Consider the following 16,299-nt stretch of genomic DNA (forward strand, 5'->3'; position numbering starts at 1 on the left):
AAGGGGAGCGCAGCTTTCACATGCGCGCAGCAGAGACTCCATAAGCGCCAACAGCTGCGTTGGCATCCAGCAAAATCATTGAATTCGAGCAACTGCTGCGTTTATTTGCTCTTTAGCTCGCTCTCTCTCTCGCTGCTGCCGCGCCAAGTCTTCGTTAAGCTGGTGCAGTGATAGTTCCCAACGCTTGCATGCTGCTTGTTTAGTAAGTTTTTTGGGGCTGTGGCAACAACAATGCTGTACTCAGTTAATGAGCGCCTCACACACACATACTCACATATGCCGGCGCAGCTAACGTTGTGAGAGCGCCCCATATGTATATTAGCACTCTGCACAACCGCCTCAATTAATGACGTCATTATGCTTTTTTCGTGTTTTTGCCGTTAACGCGCTCTCGCACGCATTCGCTCGCTCTCCGCTAAGCTACCACAGCTGTTGGCCGTTCTTAGTGGAGAGCGCATCGCTAGCAGCAGCGACGTAGAGTGGGTGGTTTGTTGGTCTGCTGTTGACCGGCGGCTGCGCTTCCACCACCAACACCAGCGCCACCCGCCCGAACGCGCGTCTTGTCGTAGTCGCGCGCAATTCATTCTTCGGCAGCGTTGTATTTTGCTTTACTTTGTTTGCCGCCTGTGCCTTTGCTCATTCGTTCGACACGGGCATTTGCATTCGGTTGTGTTCGTTTTGCTGTGTGGCAAGCACTAAGCAGCGCGGCGACGTCGTTATCGCACACACAAAACAGCAACAACTCGTGGCAGCGAAGACTTCGTTGGCGTGTTGTTCGTTTTGCTTGCCAGCGCTCGTTCGTTCGGCTGGCTGTCGTGCTTGCTGCTCGTTTTTTAACTGCTGTCATATTAATGTGGTTGCTTTTAATTGTTGTTGTTGTCCACTTAACGTGTTTGTTGTTACTCGCAATGTTGTATGCATGTGTGCGCGCTGATTTAATTGTTGTTATTAGTGTTGTTGCTGTTAGCGCTGCCAACGCGTTGCTGGCGTTTCTTTTGGGGGGTCCACGGCAGCGCAGCGGCAGCGCGCGTCGGCCGACAGGCAGCAAGCGGGCACAGGCGGCTTGCGAGTTGGCAGCGCTGCTCAGTCTTTAGACGGCGCTCTGCCTGCTCGTACGACTCGCACGGACGACTCTTGAAGCCACCGCTGAACTGTGAATACATTTGGAACTCGCATGTGAACCGATTACCATCTTGGCGTAGCGAGCTCAAAATTAAACAGCTAATAATTGCATAAGTAGCATAATTAAATATTTTGTTGTGCGGCAAATTGAGACAAGTCGCCTGTGTCTGTCTCTGTGTGTGATGAAGTAGTGGTTAGTGCCACATTTTTGGCGCTGCAACATTTCTGTGACGCGGTGCGTGTGTGTTTAATAAGTGACAATTTGAAGTTTTAAGCCATACCGCGCGACCGTTACAACTGTTTTGGCGTTGCAAGTGCTATTTAAGCGTGTGTGTGTTTGAGCAACGCTTTGTTTTGCATGTTGACACCGTTAAATTTGTTGCGAGTACACTCAAAAAAGCGTGCATTAAATATTAATAGCTCCAAACAACAACAATAACAATAGCGATCACACGTTGCACGCCAACAAACAGCCACTTAACGCCAACTTTTGCTACCAATTCGAACTAACAACAATTTAGCAACAACAAATAAGACACAAACACAAAACAATTGCTGCAACAATCAGCAACAACAACAACAGTAACAGCACCACCGTTACGTTGCGATCACAGCAATCGCCGTGATTAATTGCATGTGGCAGTTGAAAGTGATTGATAAATTGCAGCAATGCGATAGCCGTGTTGTTGCCGCTGCCATACTTGCCACTAATAACGCCAGCGCTGCCTGAGATGTTGCCGCGGAGGCGCACAGGTAGCCAACACCAATGCGTTTCGCCAAAAATAGAAGGCAACGCAGTTTTTACAAACGAAGAAATTTATAAATTTAATTTGTGTGCTTGTGGCGGAAAATTTTAAATACAAAAACAGCAACAATAAACCGCAAGAAATATTATTAAAAACAAAACGCAAAGCGCGCAACACAACAGATGTGAGTAACGGCAATTATTTGGTGCACCAACGCATTTTTGGAGCCGAGAAAGTGACCGCATTTTAATGAGACAAGCAGCGCCCCGCACTCGAGCAGTGCCCCAGCGCAAGGATAAACGAAAATGCCAAAAGTTGCAAAGTGAAATTTTTTGAAATTAAACAGTGTGCGCTAATTAGCGCTGTGCATAATACAGTTTACGAAAACAAAACCAACAAAGTGTGTGAAAGAGAATTGAAAATAAACAATTTTTGTCGCGTTTATGGTGAACTAAAGGAAAAACAACAAGTGTGCTGAAAAATAAAATTGATCTTTGATAATATTATTAATATTCAATATTTAGATAATAAAATAATTACATTAGAAAAAAATTTTCAAAATAATTCCAAACTTTTTGCAATAAAAGCTACGAATACCAATCTCTGCTGAACAGTTTTGGGCTGAAAAATATGCAAAAGTACGCTGAAATTCCCAATTTTCACTAAAATATCGAGTTGAGGTAAGTTTCTTTGAATTTAATGTTTCAGCGGTATTTAAATTTTATAATCAGTCGCAGTATTGAGCTGCGTTGCAAGCAATGTTTAAAAAAAAATTATGAAGTCAACATTTGAATTAATTAAATAAAATAATTTTTATTCTAAAAAATGGATAAAAATTAAGGTTAGGTTATGGTTAGGTTAAGCTTGTAGCCCAATACGCCTCGCATAGACCAGTTTTTTTCTTTTGCGATACCTAATAGAGTCCAGTTCCTAGGTCCACGGGAAGTAGTCACCCTTTAGGATGCCTGCGCTTGACAGGAATTTTAACAAATAGACGCAAATTTTAACAGGATTGAAAGTTAAAGAAGAAAAATTTTAACACTAAGCCAGTAATTAAGATAAAAAATAATAATTTGTTTCATGTTCTTACTCAAAAAATAATATTTTTAAATTTAAATCTCCCAAACGGATTATAAACAAAATTTATCTCAATTAAAACATTAAAAATTAATCCCAACATCTGGATTAAAAACTAGAATTTTAATTTAAATAAAAAAAAAATTAAATTAAAAACTTTCGCTAACACTATGAAGTCAACAGCAGTGTCAAAAAATTAAAATTTAATTTTGAATGCAAAAGTTTTGAATGAAAAATTTGCAACCCTTGTATTGAGCTACCCTTTTCTTACAAATTTTCAAAATTTTCAAAAGTCTACTTCAATAGTTAGGTAAGCTTAGTGCGCAAAATAGTTGAAAACATTAGGGTGTTCCTAACAGAAATTTCAAATTTTGAGAAATGTTGCAGAAACCCATTTGTCGAAATGAATTTTAATTTTTTTTATTATTTGCGAGTGGCTTAAGTGCATGTAACCAATATTTAATTAATATATAACCAATTTATAACCAAACCTAAACTTTTTTTCAACATGAGTGGTTTCTATTAAATCGTTTTTCCTTCGCCTGTAAACTTATGAAAAGTGATACTATGTTATTTTGCATTTTAAGTGAAGATATATTTTATTCTTCTTTGCTGGTCAAGATATATAGTCAAAATTATGTTATATAAAAATCTTATTATTTTAAACTAAAAAGTTCGAGCTAAATATTTAATATATTAGACTCTAATAATTATTACCACATATAAGCAATTATTAATGGCAAAAAAAAAAAAAATATTTGATTTTGCGGTTTTACATATCACTGACATTTAAAAACATTAACTTAAGATAATTTATCAATTTTATTTTGATTTTATTAAATCAATGAATAATGAGTAAATGAACGGAATCTCCGATGGCACTACAGATAAAGGTCCTCCACTGCTGTAATAGTTTCGGCTTTTTCCGTGAATGAAATATACTAATAAAAAATCGCATTAAGCCAGAAAATATTCTTCGTACAAAAAAAAATAATAATAATCAAAAAACAACGAAATGGCGAAAAGTTAAAAAGTTGGATTTTACCACAAGTTTAGGTCGATCATGCCAAAAATCCGTAGGTCATTGTATGTAGAATTATGTAAAGAATAGGCATATACTCGGCTCAGTTGTAACTCGCAGAAAAATTCGAAAACAAGTTCTAAAGAAAATTTCAGTAAAAATATCGAATATTTGAAAACAAGTTCGAAAGAAAATTCGAAAGTAAATGCTGTTTCGAGCAAAAAACGTTGAAACATAAACCGAAGAAGCAGATAGAACTGGGCGGCTTCATTTTAAATGTCTGTAACTCACAAGCTATTTGCGATATCGATTTGAAATGTAAATATGTTACTTTTAAAGGCATAAAGTATCGAAATATGAGGAAGTCGATTTTTTAAAAATTTCGCACTATGTGTGTTTCTTAAATTTAAATTATAATGGTAAAAATTTATTGCCATTTTTTTTAATTTTATAGTTCTTAAATTTTCAAAAATTTGTAAATTTATTGCATATGCGAATAACTGAACGCGCTTCTACTGCCATTGATAGCATACGGATTCATTTTTTCCGATTTTAAATGAAAATTTTAGTCTTTTAACATTATGGAAAGTAATTAAATGAATTTTATGATAGGCTGTACGGTGTCTCACGTCTTCAAAGAATGCAACGTAGTATGAGTTCTTAAAAATGTATATTTATTATTCTTTATCCGTTGCGAAGCACAGAAAACCCCAAAAATTGTTTACTTACTTGCAGTTATGGACAGTATTCTTTTGATCGAGTGTAAACCAAAGTCCTAGCATTGTGCTTATACCCTAAACAGTTTTTATTACATTTGCCATAATGTATATAATGCCTAGAAAGAAACGTCGAAGACCTTACGGAGTTTAACGAGCTGAGTCAATGTAGCCATGTTCGTCAGTTCGTCTGTCTGTATATACGCGAACTAGTCCCTTAGTTTTTTATTTTTCACAAGTTTTTTTCTCCCGAAGTATCTGCTCATTTGTTAGAATCGCCGATATAACACTACTATTGCGCGTAGCAGCCATACAAGCAGAACGATCAGAATTAAGTGCTTGCAAGGGGAATTTTTTTATTTGACGAGGCATCTTCACGAAATATGTCACAGCTTTTTTTCTAAAGCATCCTTACAATCTCCGAAGAAATTGTTTAGATCGGACAACTATAGCACATAGCTGCCATACAAACTGAACCAATCGGTTTTAAGTGCTTGTATGAAAAACGGTTTCATTCAACGAATCTATCTCTGGAGAAATTGGTTCGATCGGATCACTATAGCATATAGCTGCCAAATAGATGAAACGATTCAACTGAAGACCTCATCTGGACAAAATTTTCATTTGACGAGATATCGTCACGAAATTTGGCCTGTTTTACTATCTAAAATCATAATACAGTATCTGAAGAAATTGTTCAGATCGAGTAACTGTAGCGTATAACTGCCATACAAACGTAACGATAAAATTTCTTCTAAGTCACCTTTGATAATTGTATAGGTTATTAATAGCTTCGTTGCAACCGAAATTAATGCTTTTTTGTTTTTTTTACTTATGTTTTTTTTAAATTTTTAACCAAAAACAAGTGCTAATTATTTCAAAATTTTATTTAGATATTTAATTTCGATATTTATTCCTTGGTGTTCACCGTTGCGAAAATATGAAAAGTGAATGAAAACTTCAAATTCAGTTTCAAATGCAAATTAATTACGGTAATTACCGTGAAAAATGGCCGCTGTTTAAGCGGCGTGAGTCAATGAACAGCAAATTTAATACTTTTTCATGCAAAAGTTGCTGGCAGCTCGAAAATATGCTCGGCGCTGTTTACACTTGTAATTAATTTCGCAATTTGCTATAAAAATGCAATTCGCATGCAAAGCGCGCCAAGTTGCTAAAGTGACAACTGCAACGACAGCAACAACAACAGCCAGAGCAGCGTGTACTTAAGCTTAATTTACAAAGCGTCGCTTATTTTGGACGCTCCAGCATGCATGTGTGATTGTGTGAGTGTGTGCATTTGGATTTATTTGCATGTGTCTGTTTAGTTTCCAAAGTTGAAGGCCAGCCAGTGTCAGCTGCAGTCGGGTCTATTGACTTCTCACTAAGTAGTGGCCGCTCTTGCCATTACACTTGCATTACTGACTTGCCGCAGCAGCAATTGTTCGGCATAATTAAGTTATAATAGAAAAAATAGAAAAAAAAAAATAGTTGAAAACATATTTAGAATTACCATTTAATTTTAATTACTGTCGCTGTATTGTGCTTTTTCACACACCAGCGACGCAAGCGACACAGCAAATTACTTAATATGCGCGCGTTTGTGTGTGTGTGTTTATATGAGTGTATGTGCGTTGCCTTAAACAAACTGCATTTTGTATAGCGCAAGAGTTAATCATTCTATTAATTACAATTAATGCAACTAATTATTCTAATTACAAGTGGAGAGGCAGAAAAAGGTGCATAAAAAGCGGAAAATATACAACAATAGCAGCAATAACAAAAAACCCAATTGCATTTTAAATCTAATATGTAATAAATTGTTGCTAGAAGCTTCTTAGTTAGCATTGCCAGCCATAACTCAAGCCGCTGCAAGTGGAATTTGCACATTCGCAGCTCCGCAATGATTGATATTAAGGGCAATGCGCTAATGATTGCACAGCGACGCGCGGCAAGCGGGCAGCGGGCAGGCGAAAATTATACAGTTATTATTTAGCGATTACTTACACGAACGTATATATGTGTCTGCATGTCGATTTGTATGTGCTGCAGGTGCTCATTAATTATTAATTAGTAAAAGCGGATTTCGATTTCCCAACAGCGTTTGATGAATGAAAATAGAAGGTATGGAATGCTTGATTTCCAAGCATTTGCAATTTAAATTAGGACACCCCCGCATTAATGCGGTAATTACCCGGGTTTTACACCATTTATTAGTTCCTGTTGCAAGTTGTTCGCACTTAGTAATGGCAAGTTTGTAAGGAAAATTCATGGAGCATGTCTTTGGTTGGAATGAAAGCGTTTATCGACAACTGTGGCAGCTGCAACGAACAGCTGAAATCGTTGTGAGAATGAAATTTTAAATTTTTGAGGGCGATAGTGGCAGCTCATAGTATTTTCTAGCTTATAGTGATTCAATTTGTTTGTTTTATCCCCGCTTTTACCGCCTTGGCGGGAGTGAAAAAACGAAGGTTGTCAGCTACATATCGTCATCTAAAATGCAAAAGAACTTATAATCAAAAAAAGTGAAAGTTGAGTTTTTTATTGCCAGCGATTCGCTTCATCGTTTTGGATATATGTAGCATAAAATTTTGAGCTGTTGCTGGCAGATATAACCAATGTATAACCGATATATAACCTATACATAAGCAATTTATAACTATTATATAACCGATATATAACCATTTTATAACCAAAACTCAAATCTTATTTAAATATAAGTTGTTTTTATTATATCTTTTTTCCTTTGCCCGTAAACTTCTGAAAAGTGATTTTACGTTATTTTGCCCTTTAGGAGACGATATACTGAAATTTTTTGATCAGTACTTAATGAAAGCATTGACAGAAAATAAAAACCTTTGAAAGCGTTCAAAATACAGATTTAGTCGGTAATTGTTTATAAAATTTGTACGCTAGGTAGCGCTTGAGGTTAGGTTTGACAAACTGCTTTGGAATTTGTTTTCCTAAATTTTAATCAAAATACAATTTTCGGAAAATATAAAAAGCAAAATATTTAATTATTCATCAATATTTCTTTTGTCGCCTTCAAAGTAGTCCCCACCAGTGGAAATACACTTGTACCAACGATTTTTCCAATACTCGAAACTATTTTCATAACCACTTTTTGAGTTGGCCTTCAGCATCTTCAGCGAATTTTGTTTTTTCTCTTTGGTCGACTGAAAACGACTTCTACAGAACAGCAATTACTAGATTGAAAAACTTACAAAAATTGTATTTTGCTCGAACTTTCATAAGCGATGAAACGTCAACCCAAGGAAATCTACTTAATTGGGCGAAATTAAGTATCTCAGAGGCACTTCGCTCACAGTTCGAAGTCGGCCGTTCCAATGACGTTAGCCGAGTTCAATAAAAAGTCGCAAATTATCTTTTAATTACCGCTGCTTTCTGCTCATATCTCATCGTAATTACAATTAATCAAATCATCTTATATGTATATCACATGTTTTATTCTAAACAAAGTCGCGCAATTTTAATGAACTCCAACTAATTCGCCACACAGGCGAGGGCGACCTCACAAAGCTTGCATCATTGCCACATAAATGCACTCGAGTGCAAAAAAAGAGGCAAAAAATTAATAATAAACACCCATTTAATATAACAAGTTGAGCCGCAATGCAGCACATTTAACAATAAAATTGCAGATGCAAAGCAAACAAAACACACAGAAAAGCAACAAAAAATGCAACAACAACAAAAACTGCATAGATTAAAAAAGTGACAATAAAATGACAGCTAACAGCAGCATCAATAACACAGCCGGCCGCTAGAAATAAAGTGAGCTGACAACAATGCAAGCGAAAACGATAATCATAACATCATTAGTGGCAAGCAAAATGAGGCGGTGAGCCAACGCCACGAATGATCGCATCGCCAGCGACGGCAACGACAACTTGTCAAATGGTGGCGGATCGGTGCAAGCGGCGCGTCGGTGGTGGCAGCTACGCAACACGCTGTGATGCGGCGCGGTGGAGGTGAGTCGCGCTGATGTGATGCGGTATGACGCGCGGTGGGCGGGCGCAGCGCAGGTGGATATGCGCTTGACTGACCGGGGGATGCGCAGCCTTTTAATCCAAATAATCACGCTAAAAACAACAACAACAACTCTATTAAATATGCTAAACTGATCAACGCTAATCATATGTAAATCATGCTGCAAAAAGTGGGGTGTCATACGCGGCCAGTAGGAAATGGAAGCGCTGAGTTTGATGATGGAAGCAAAGAGTTTGATGATGTATTTACAAAAATCTCTACACTGGTGTCAAAAGGAAAAAAAAATTAGATAGTTACCTCATAAATGTTGTTAGCTGCAGGCAGTAATTCTCAGCTTCATGACTTTAGACAACTTCATTCATCAAAATTGACCGCAAAATTGTATACTATATGGCTAGCAATCTTCGAAGACTTCTTTCGTATTTTTGATTCTTTCTTAGCAGGTTTTTGAGATTTTATTGTTGTGAGATATTCTTTAAGAATTCACCAGCCGCGGCTTGAAGTCAGCAGATCACAAATTCTTAGCTTATTTTAAGAAGTCGAACAGAATAATTTCTCAAAAAGTGGCCTTTGTGTGGACCTTTCATATTTTTTCATAAAACATTAAACTCTTTTCAAAAATGGTGACTTGATGTATTATAAAATGAAGATGTTCTATTTGACAGGTCTAAATTAAGTTCATTTTCGTGGCTGAACTACCCTTTCTCCACACTCTCATAGTTTTTCCTGCTGGTCATCTTAGTATTAATGTCCATAAATGCAAATGCACATAAGTACTATTAAGTACTAAAATACTGGCATGTGCACCTATGTAGGTGCCTCCGTTACCTCGGCGAAACGGCAATTGCGCGTACTTAACCCCATGGCACAGATTTATTTTGGTGTTGGGGCATCATTAACATTGGGGAGGTAAAATTATCGCAACAACAAATCAACTACAAAAACAGCAATTGTAATAGCACCCTATTAACGTGCGACAATCGCAAGGTATGTGTGTGTGAGTGTGCGTGATTGCAATTGCGAATGCAAGCGACGTTTCACGGCAGCCGCAGCGACAGCGACAACACCGGCGCTAAAACGACTCCAGTGAATGAATGAACGAAATGGATAGGCGCTGGCAGCACAAAGATTAGCAGAAGGGGATCCGCACCGACACACACCTGTGTGCTGAACACTTCAAATACACACACACATATGTTTGTATGTGTGCTGCCAGCAGTTGGCAGCGCGCTGGACACTTGCCTTTCGACGCAGCACAGCACCTGGGGGCTGAGGCAATAACAATATGCGCAACACGCCTCTCTCCCAGCACTGCTGGCTTGGAGCCCGCACAAATCGCCAATGCGCTGCCCAGCGCGCTGGCCGGCTGTCTGTCCAGCTGGTGCTGGTGCCGGCCGATTTGATTTCCATTTCCAAAGTCAAACAATGCGAATGTTTTACAAAGTTTTGTGCAAGTGCAATGCGCTTTCGGGTTGTTGTTGGTGTTGTTGACGCGTGTGTGTGTGTGGGTGATTGTGAGCGCGCTTGTGTGGCTGCTCGGCGCTCGTTGTTGCTGTTGTTTGGGTGCCAGCGTTTGTCTCTCAAGTAGGCAACAAATTAATGCATCACCGTATTTTTATGTCATATTTTTGTGGAAAAAGTAATCAAGCGCACAATGCGAATTATAATAATAAGCACATAATTCAAATAAAAATGCCACCCACACACATACAAACTCACATACATATGTGCATTTACATGTGTATGCGGCGCAAAATTGATGTTGCCATGCCACTCATGCGCTTGTGTGTGTGCCCATTAAATATAACCGCCGCAAGTAATTTGGTTTCTTGTTGTTTTTGTACTTGGATATTCTTATTTTATTCTAGTTTATTCGTCGCTTGTAAAATTAATGTTGTATTATGCATTTCTGTCGTGTTCTTTTGCCATTGTCGCTGTCAACTGCTCGTTTCTGAATTGGACAGCTGCCGCGATTTGCCGTCGGAGGCCAATAAACCGTAATTTTAAATTAATTTATATGAGATATTAAACCTTTCGCAATAAAATAATTTTTCTGGTATTACGATCACAACGCGCGGACAAATATTTTTATATTATTCGTCATAACTCAGTTAAGATCTTTTTTTTAATTTCTTTTCGTGCCGATCTAAAGATTTTAGTATTGTAAATTCTTCCACTTCACAAGCTATAGTTTTTGGAAAATTTTAGTAGCTTAAGAAAAGAAAAAAGTCAATTGCGGCTGAAAACTATCTAGTTCCTAAAGATATTGTTTGGAATGGATGAATTGACAATTTTCTGTATGCTTTTTCGAGAGAAGCTAATATTGATTATACCAGTTGTTTGTTTAATTGACTACCCGAGTGCTTTTTCTATATAAGAATAAATTTCATTATACCAGTTTCATGTATTTATAGCAACTTATAATGTTTTGTTTATACCTGTTATTTTTTCGATTTGCAATCTCAATGCTTTTGCTGTACAAGGTCAAATTTCGTTATACCTGTTTATATTTTTATACCAGTTTTATCTTCGAGTTACAATCTTAATTTTTTAGCTGTATAGAATAAATGTTTGTTATACCAGTTTAATGTATTTATACCAGTTCTGTTTTCGATAAAAAATCGAAATATTTTTGCTGTGCAAGGTCAAATTTTACTATAACAATTTAATTTATTTATACCAATTGTTTGTTCGAGTCGCATTTTATTGATTTTGATTTATAAGGTCCATTTGTATTATACCAGTTTAATGTATTTATACCAGCTATTTGTGAAATCGAAAAAAAATCCAATTTATAAAATTAAAACCGAGTTTATTTTATTTATACCAATTTAAAATAGTTTATCTATACCAGCTGTTTTTTCGATTCAAAATCTAAATGCTTTAGCTGTACAAGGTCATTTTTCATTATACCAGTTTAATGTATTTATACCAGTTGTTTGTTCGATTCACTATCTTTCAAATATTGACCAATCGAAGCCAGCTAAAGTTTCGACTTTTTTCTTTGACATTTGTCTTCGAGTAATCCCGGCAGCAAATTCAAAAAAACGTTTTTTCGAGAAAAACGCAATCGAAAATAAACGGATGGAGCTGATTGAACTGGACGGCTACCCTTTAAATGGCTGCAACTCAAAACGTATTCGAGTCATCGGTTTGAAAGCGATTTTTTCAAAATTTCACACTTAATAATATTTTTTCAGTCAACAACTGGTTTTGCTTGCTTTTGTGATACTTTCTCTAACTTTATCTGTAATTTTATCACTTTAATTAAAGTATTTTTAGAATCTCCCTAAGCTATGCTATCTAAGATTTGCCGCCAACTGCATAATACTCCGCTTTATTTCCTGCCAGCAGCTGCTTATTAAATAATTGCGACTTTCGAAAACTTTCCGTTAAGTCAAAACATATTCAAGTAATTTAAGTTATGTAAAATAAAATAGAAAAAAAAACAATAATAATTGTGACAAGATTCAACACTTGAGATCCGCAATCAATGCAGGGAGTTAGCGAACGGAAATGCCTTTTTATTGTCGACAATAATGAGCACAGCGTTTGACGCTTTCGTCGTCGCTTATTAAATACAATATATTTTAAAAATAATTTATACCAATTTATTAACTAACTCCGTCGCTTATGAGCGCTTAGCTTAAGTACGCAGCAATTACGACAGCAGCACAGCAGCTGAGGCGCGAAACCTAATTTACGACGGCTGCTCGTGACGTTTTGACGTCAGCGCGCGAGCAAAAAGGGAAAACTGTTCAATAATTGATAACTTCATTAATGGAAAAGTTGACATTCGAAACCGAAAAAAGTTGCATAAATGAATTGGAATGAGCAGTTAGAACACAGATAGGCGGCTAGTTACAGCGCATTAGCGCGTCGTGATGTGATTGGTTGATGCGCGCGTGATGTTGCGATGTGATGTGGAGAGGCGCTGCGCTGCGAAATTCGTATGTAAGCGTGGGTGCAGACGCGCACAAATGCGTAAATTATCGGTAGCGGAGAATGCGTGGAATTTTAATTGCTCACATTTAAGTGCGCGCACTGTTGTTGTTGCTTTTTCTATACTTTTTTTCTTTATTTTCTTATTGTGGCTGGCGTCGGTTAATTTAGTGAGCGATCATGCAATGTAATGTCAGCGCCCGCCTCTTCGGCTTTATGCGTGTGTGTGTTTATAGGCGCACATGAGCAGATACTCAAATAGGTTACAAAAACAATAAGTGTGCTTAAATTGTTTAAATGCTAATTAAAAATAAGAATTAAGTAGCACACAAAATTTAATGACAAATTGTTTTTGTAGCGTTTTGTGTGCGGAATGCCTTCATTATTTTTGTGGCTTGAGAACGTTCTCGCGCCAATTAACTTGTTATGGGGTCTTTTGAGAATTGAAAGCACCTTTTGAGTGGCAGATAGTTAAGTAGAAATTCTTTGCGAGTTTAGGGGATTTTTGTGTAAGTATTTGTTATAGTTGGTTAGGGAAATATTAAGGTGGATTTAGGGGGTTACCTTAAGACGTACGCCAAAAGACAAGGGGACTTGAAGTCCAACTCTGTCCACTATTTGCTTGTATTTTTGAAAAATATATACTCACTAATCCAGCAGTTGAAAGATTTTGGAATACTCGCTAAAGAAGTGAGGAAGAAGTCGGTTTTTGCCGCTATGAGAGAGTTACTCACTTAAATATATGTTCCTACTCAACGAGAGCGAATCACCTTACTCCAGAAACAGCCACTTAAATTCTTACCACTTATCGAAAAATTGTTAAAAAAGGTTTTAAAACATAAAACATCAAAGCGCTTGGGCTTAAAACATAAAACTAAGTGCTTTACCACTACAACTGCCTACTGAGAGAATGGCGAGAACTGGTAATTTTTCTCTCATCCTGAAATGCAGTATCTTTAGTCGAAACTCCATGCTTAGCTGCGACTAACGAATCTCCGCGGTGTAGTTGAAGCGAGGCGAACGCAAGCAAATAACTTCAACCACACATACACACGCGCGCACACGCATGCACTCACGAACTCCAACGGAGTGATGTGCACATTCCAGTGACATTTTATGTTGGCTGGCCTTGTTGTTGCTTTTAATTGAAATGATGCACATTAATGCGCCGACGTTAGCGCTGTCGCTACTCATGCGTGTCGCACGCTGTATTCGTGTGGGTGTGTGAGTTGAAAGCGATCGCGTTTTTGTGCTAAATTCTCATTTCGCTTTCGTTAAACGCAATAATTTTGAACATGCGATCCGAATCACAAAAAAAAAATAATTAAAAAATAAATGAAATAACGCGAACGCTGAGCTCACACTTGAGAGCGCAGATGCGCGCATGCGAGCGACAGCAATTTATCATTACGAAATCATTAAGCGCTGAACGCGCTGACAATTAAGTGCGGCGAAAATGAATTGAAATTGTAATTAACATTAGAATCGGAATTGGAATTAGAATTAGAACTGAAATGCAAACAAACAAACACACATGTATGTATGTGCAGCGAAGGCGCGCGGCATAGCGCAGGGCAGCGCGCTTACTTAATGAAGGCAAAGCAAGCCGCCGACGCTAGCAACGGTAACATTGCTAAGTCGCGTAGACAAGCGCTCAGCAGAAATAATGATGAACGACGTCGGTAGCTAAGTATCTAATAGATCATTATCCAGCCAACACATGGCATCACTCACAGCGCGATGCGAAGCGCAAGTTGACATGTGCGCGTGTGTCGCACGGAACTGCTTAACTAAACACGCTCTCTGCCGCTGACGAGATCCGCCTTCAACTAATTAAAACTTTTAATTAGCTTGTTAATTACTTAAAACGACAATTTTTTTTGTGTTGCGGGAAAATGGACGAAAGTGATCGAGTCTTATTTCGCGTTTTTGATTACTTTTGACATCAGTGGCTGCTCGGGCGCCAGCGCGGCGTGCGGTTGAGCTGACACTAATTAAGAGATCGGCAGGCATTGATCTATTTAAAGTGTGAATTAATATTAAATGCCGCCGTTGTGTGAATTAAGTGAATAATATTAATTATTAGTTGTTGTTATTGTGTGTGTGGGGATTCTTATTGGTAATAATAAATATTATTTTCAAAATATACAGGGTTTTTCTGGAAAGTAATAGGACTGAGTCGAAAATTTATTGAATCAATCGTATAATTCTTTAAAAACTTTCAAAATAGGCTCCTTCTTCGTCGATGCAGAGCGCGATTCCAAGCATTGAAGACGCCACGGAGGGCATTCTCCGGAATAGCCTTGAGAGCTGAGATGCATGCTGCTGGCTCCAATATCGCCTTAGAATGCTTGCCTTTCATAGGCTTTTTCAGGCAGGGAAACAAAAAAAGTCCGGTTGGGCCACATCTGTGCTGTAATGCGGCTGCGGTAGCGTTGGAATGCCGGCCTTGGTTAGGTAGTTGTTCACAAGAAAGGCAGTGTGAGGCGGGGCGTTGTCGTGGTGCAACTTCCAATCGGCTGCGATGTCTAGTCGGATCCGAATGACACTTTGTTTGAGACTCTTGAGGACCTCCATGTAAAACTTGGGGTTGCCGGTTTGTCCAAGAGGAATAAAAAAATAGTCGCGGCGAAAGAAAATCGGTTCTATTACTTTTCCGGACAAACCCTTTATCATTTTATAGAGAACAAGGTCTGGAGAAACTCGCCTATGTATTTATCAACGAACTTACTTCAATTTCCTCGATTTCCTTTATTGAAGTCTTCATAACAATTGGTTACCTATCAGTTAGCTTTGTATTTCCATAATATTCAAAACATTTCATAGTTGAGAGTGGCTATACAGAGAATGTGCGAGCGAGATACTGAAGTGGGAGAGAAAGTTACATAAACGATTACTTCCGCCTCTGCATGCGGGTACACACTTTTCACTAAGGCGGTTTTTAAAACACTAATAAAATTAAGAAAAAATACTGGAAAGAAAAGTTAAACTAAAACCCAAACGCTAAGCAGATAATACTGAAGTCTACTTAACAAGAAATAATCAAGCGCATACATATATTAATAAAATCGCTATTAAAGTAAAATTAAGCATTTGGCATTTTATGACAAGCGTTTGGCGGGTGTAGTAAAATTGTGGCGGCAGCGACACCAGTCGGTCGCCAAAGTGCGGTGGCAATTACAGTTGCAGCTTAAAATAACATTAAAACAGCATGCGTAACAACAACAACAACAACTCAGCATTTGTCCACCAAACCAAATCACATCTGAGCGCGCGCAAGAGTTAGGGAAAAGTGGCGCGGTTGGAGAGGGCGCTGCACCCGCCATCGTAAACTACTTAAACAAAATCCTCATAAAAATGCATAATTATGCGAGTTCGCGTGAAATCAACCGATCGCTTTGCCGCATGCTTACTTTAATAAAATATATAGAGAAGCACACAAACACACACACATGCACTCGCTGATATTTTATTAATGTCCGCGCTGCTGGCTAAGTCAACAACACCGGCCAGCTCTCCGCCACCCTCTTGGCCAGCTACTCTCTCGCAGATCCATTAGCGGTGCATTACTGGCCTTAATGCCAACTCTCTTGAGATTGCCTAACTTTTTACGATCTCTTAAGTATGCAGCCGGTCATCTAGTTTAAGTGTTTAAGTGTGCCTGTGC

General features: G+C 38.0%; 1 protein-coding gene across 2 annotated transcripts in view; it reads left to right on the forward strand.

Moving 5' to 3' along the window:
* Positions 1–659: 659 nt before the first annotated feature.
* The window catches only part of LOC105228061 (mucin-19), a 146,258-nt gene continuing 130,618 nt past the window's right edge, over positions 660–16,299 (forward strand). Inside the window, exon 1 of one of the 2 annotated variants that reach the window (XM_011207670.4) lies at positions 660–2,548. The gene's annotated coding sequence lies outside the window, so the exon portion shown is untranslated. The remainder of the gene's footprint in view (positions 2,549–16,299) is intronic. The other variant, XM_019990992.3, reaches the window with a different exon arrangement.

Source organism: Bactrocera dorsalis, chromosome 3 (genome assembly GCF_023373825.1).
Source record: "Bactrocera dorsalis isolate Fly_Bdor chromosome 3, ASM2337382v1, whole genome shotgun sequence".
Lineage (NCBI taxonomy): Eukaryota > Metazoa > Arthropoda > Insecta > Diptera > Tephritidae > Bactrocera > Bactrocera dorsalis.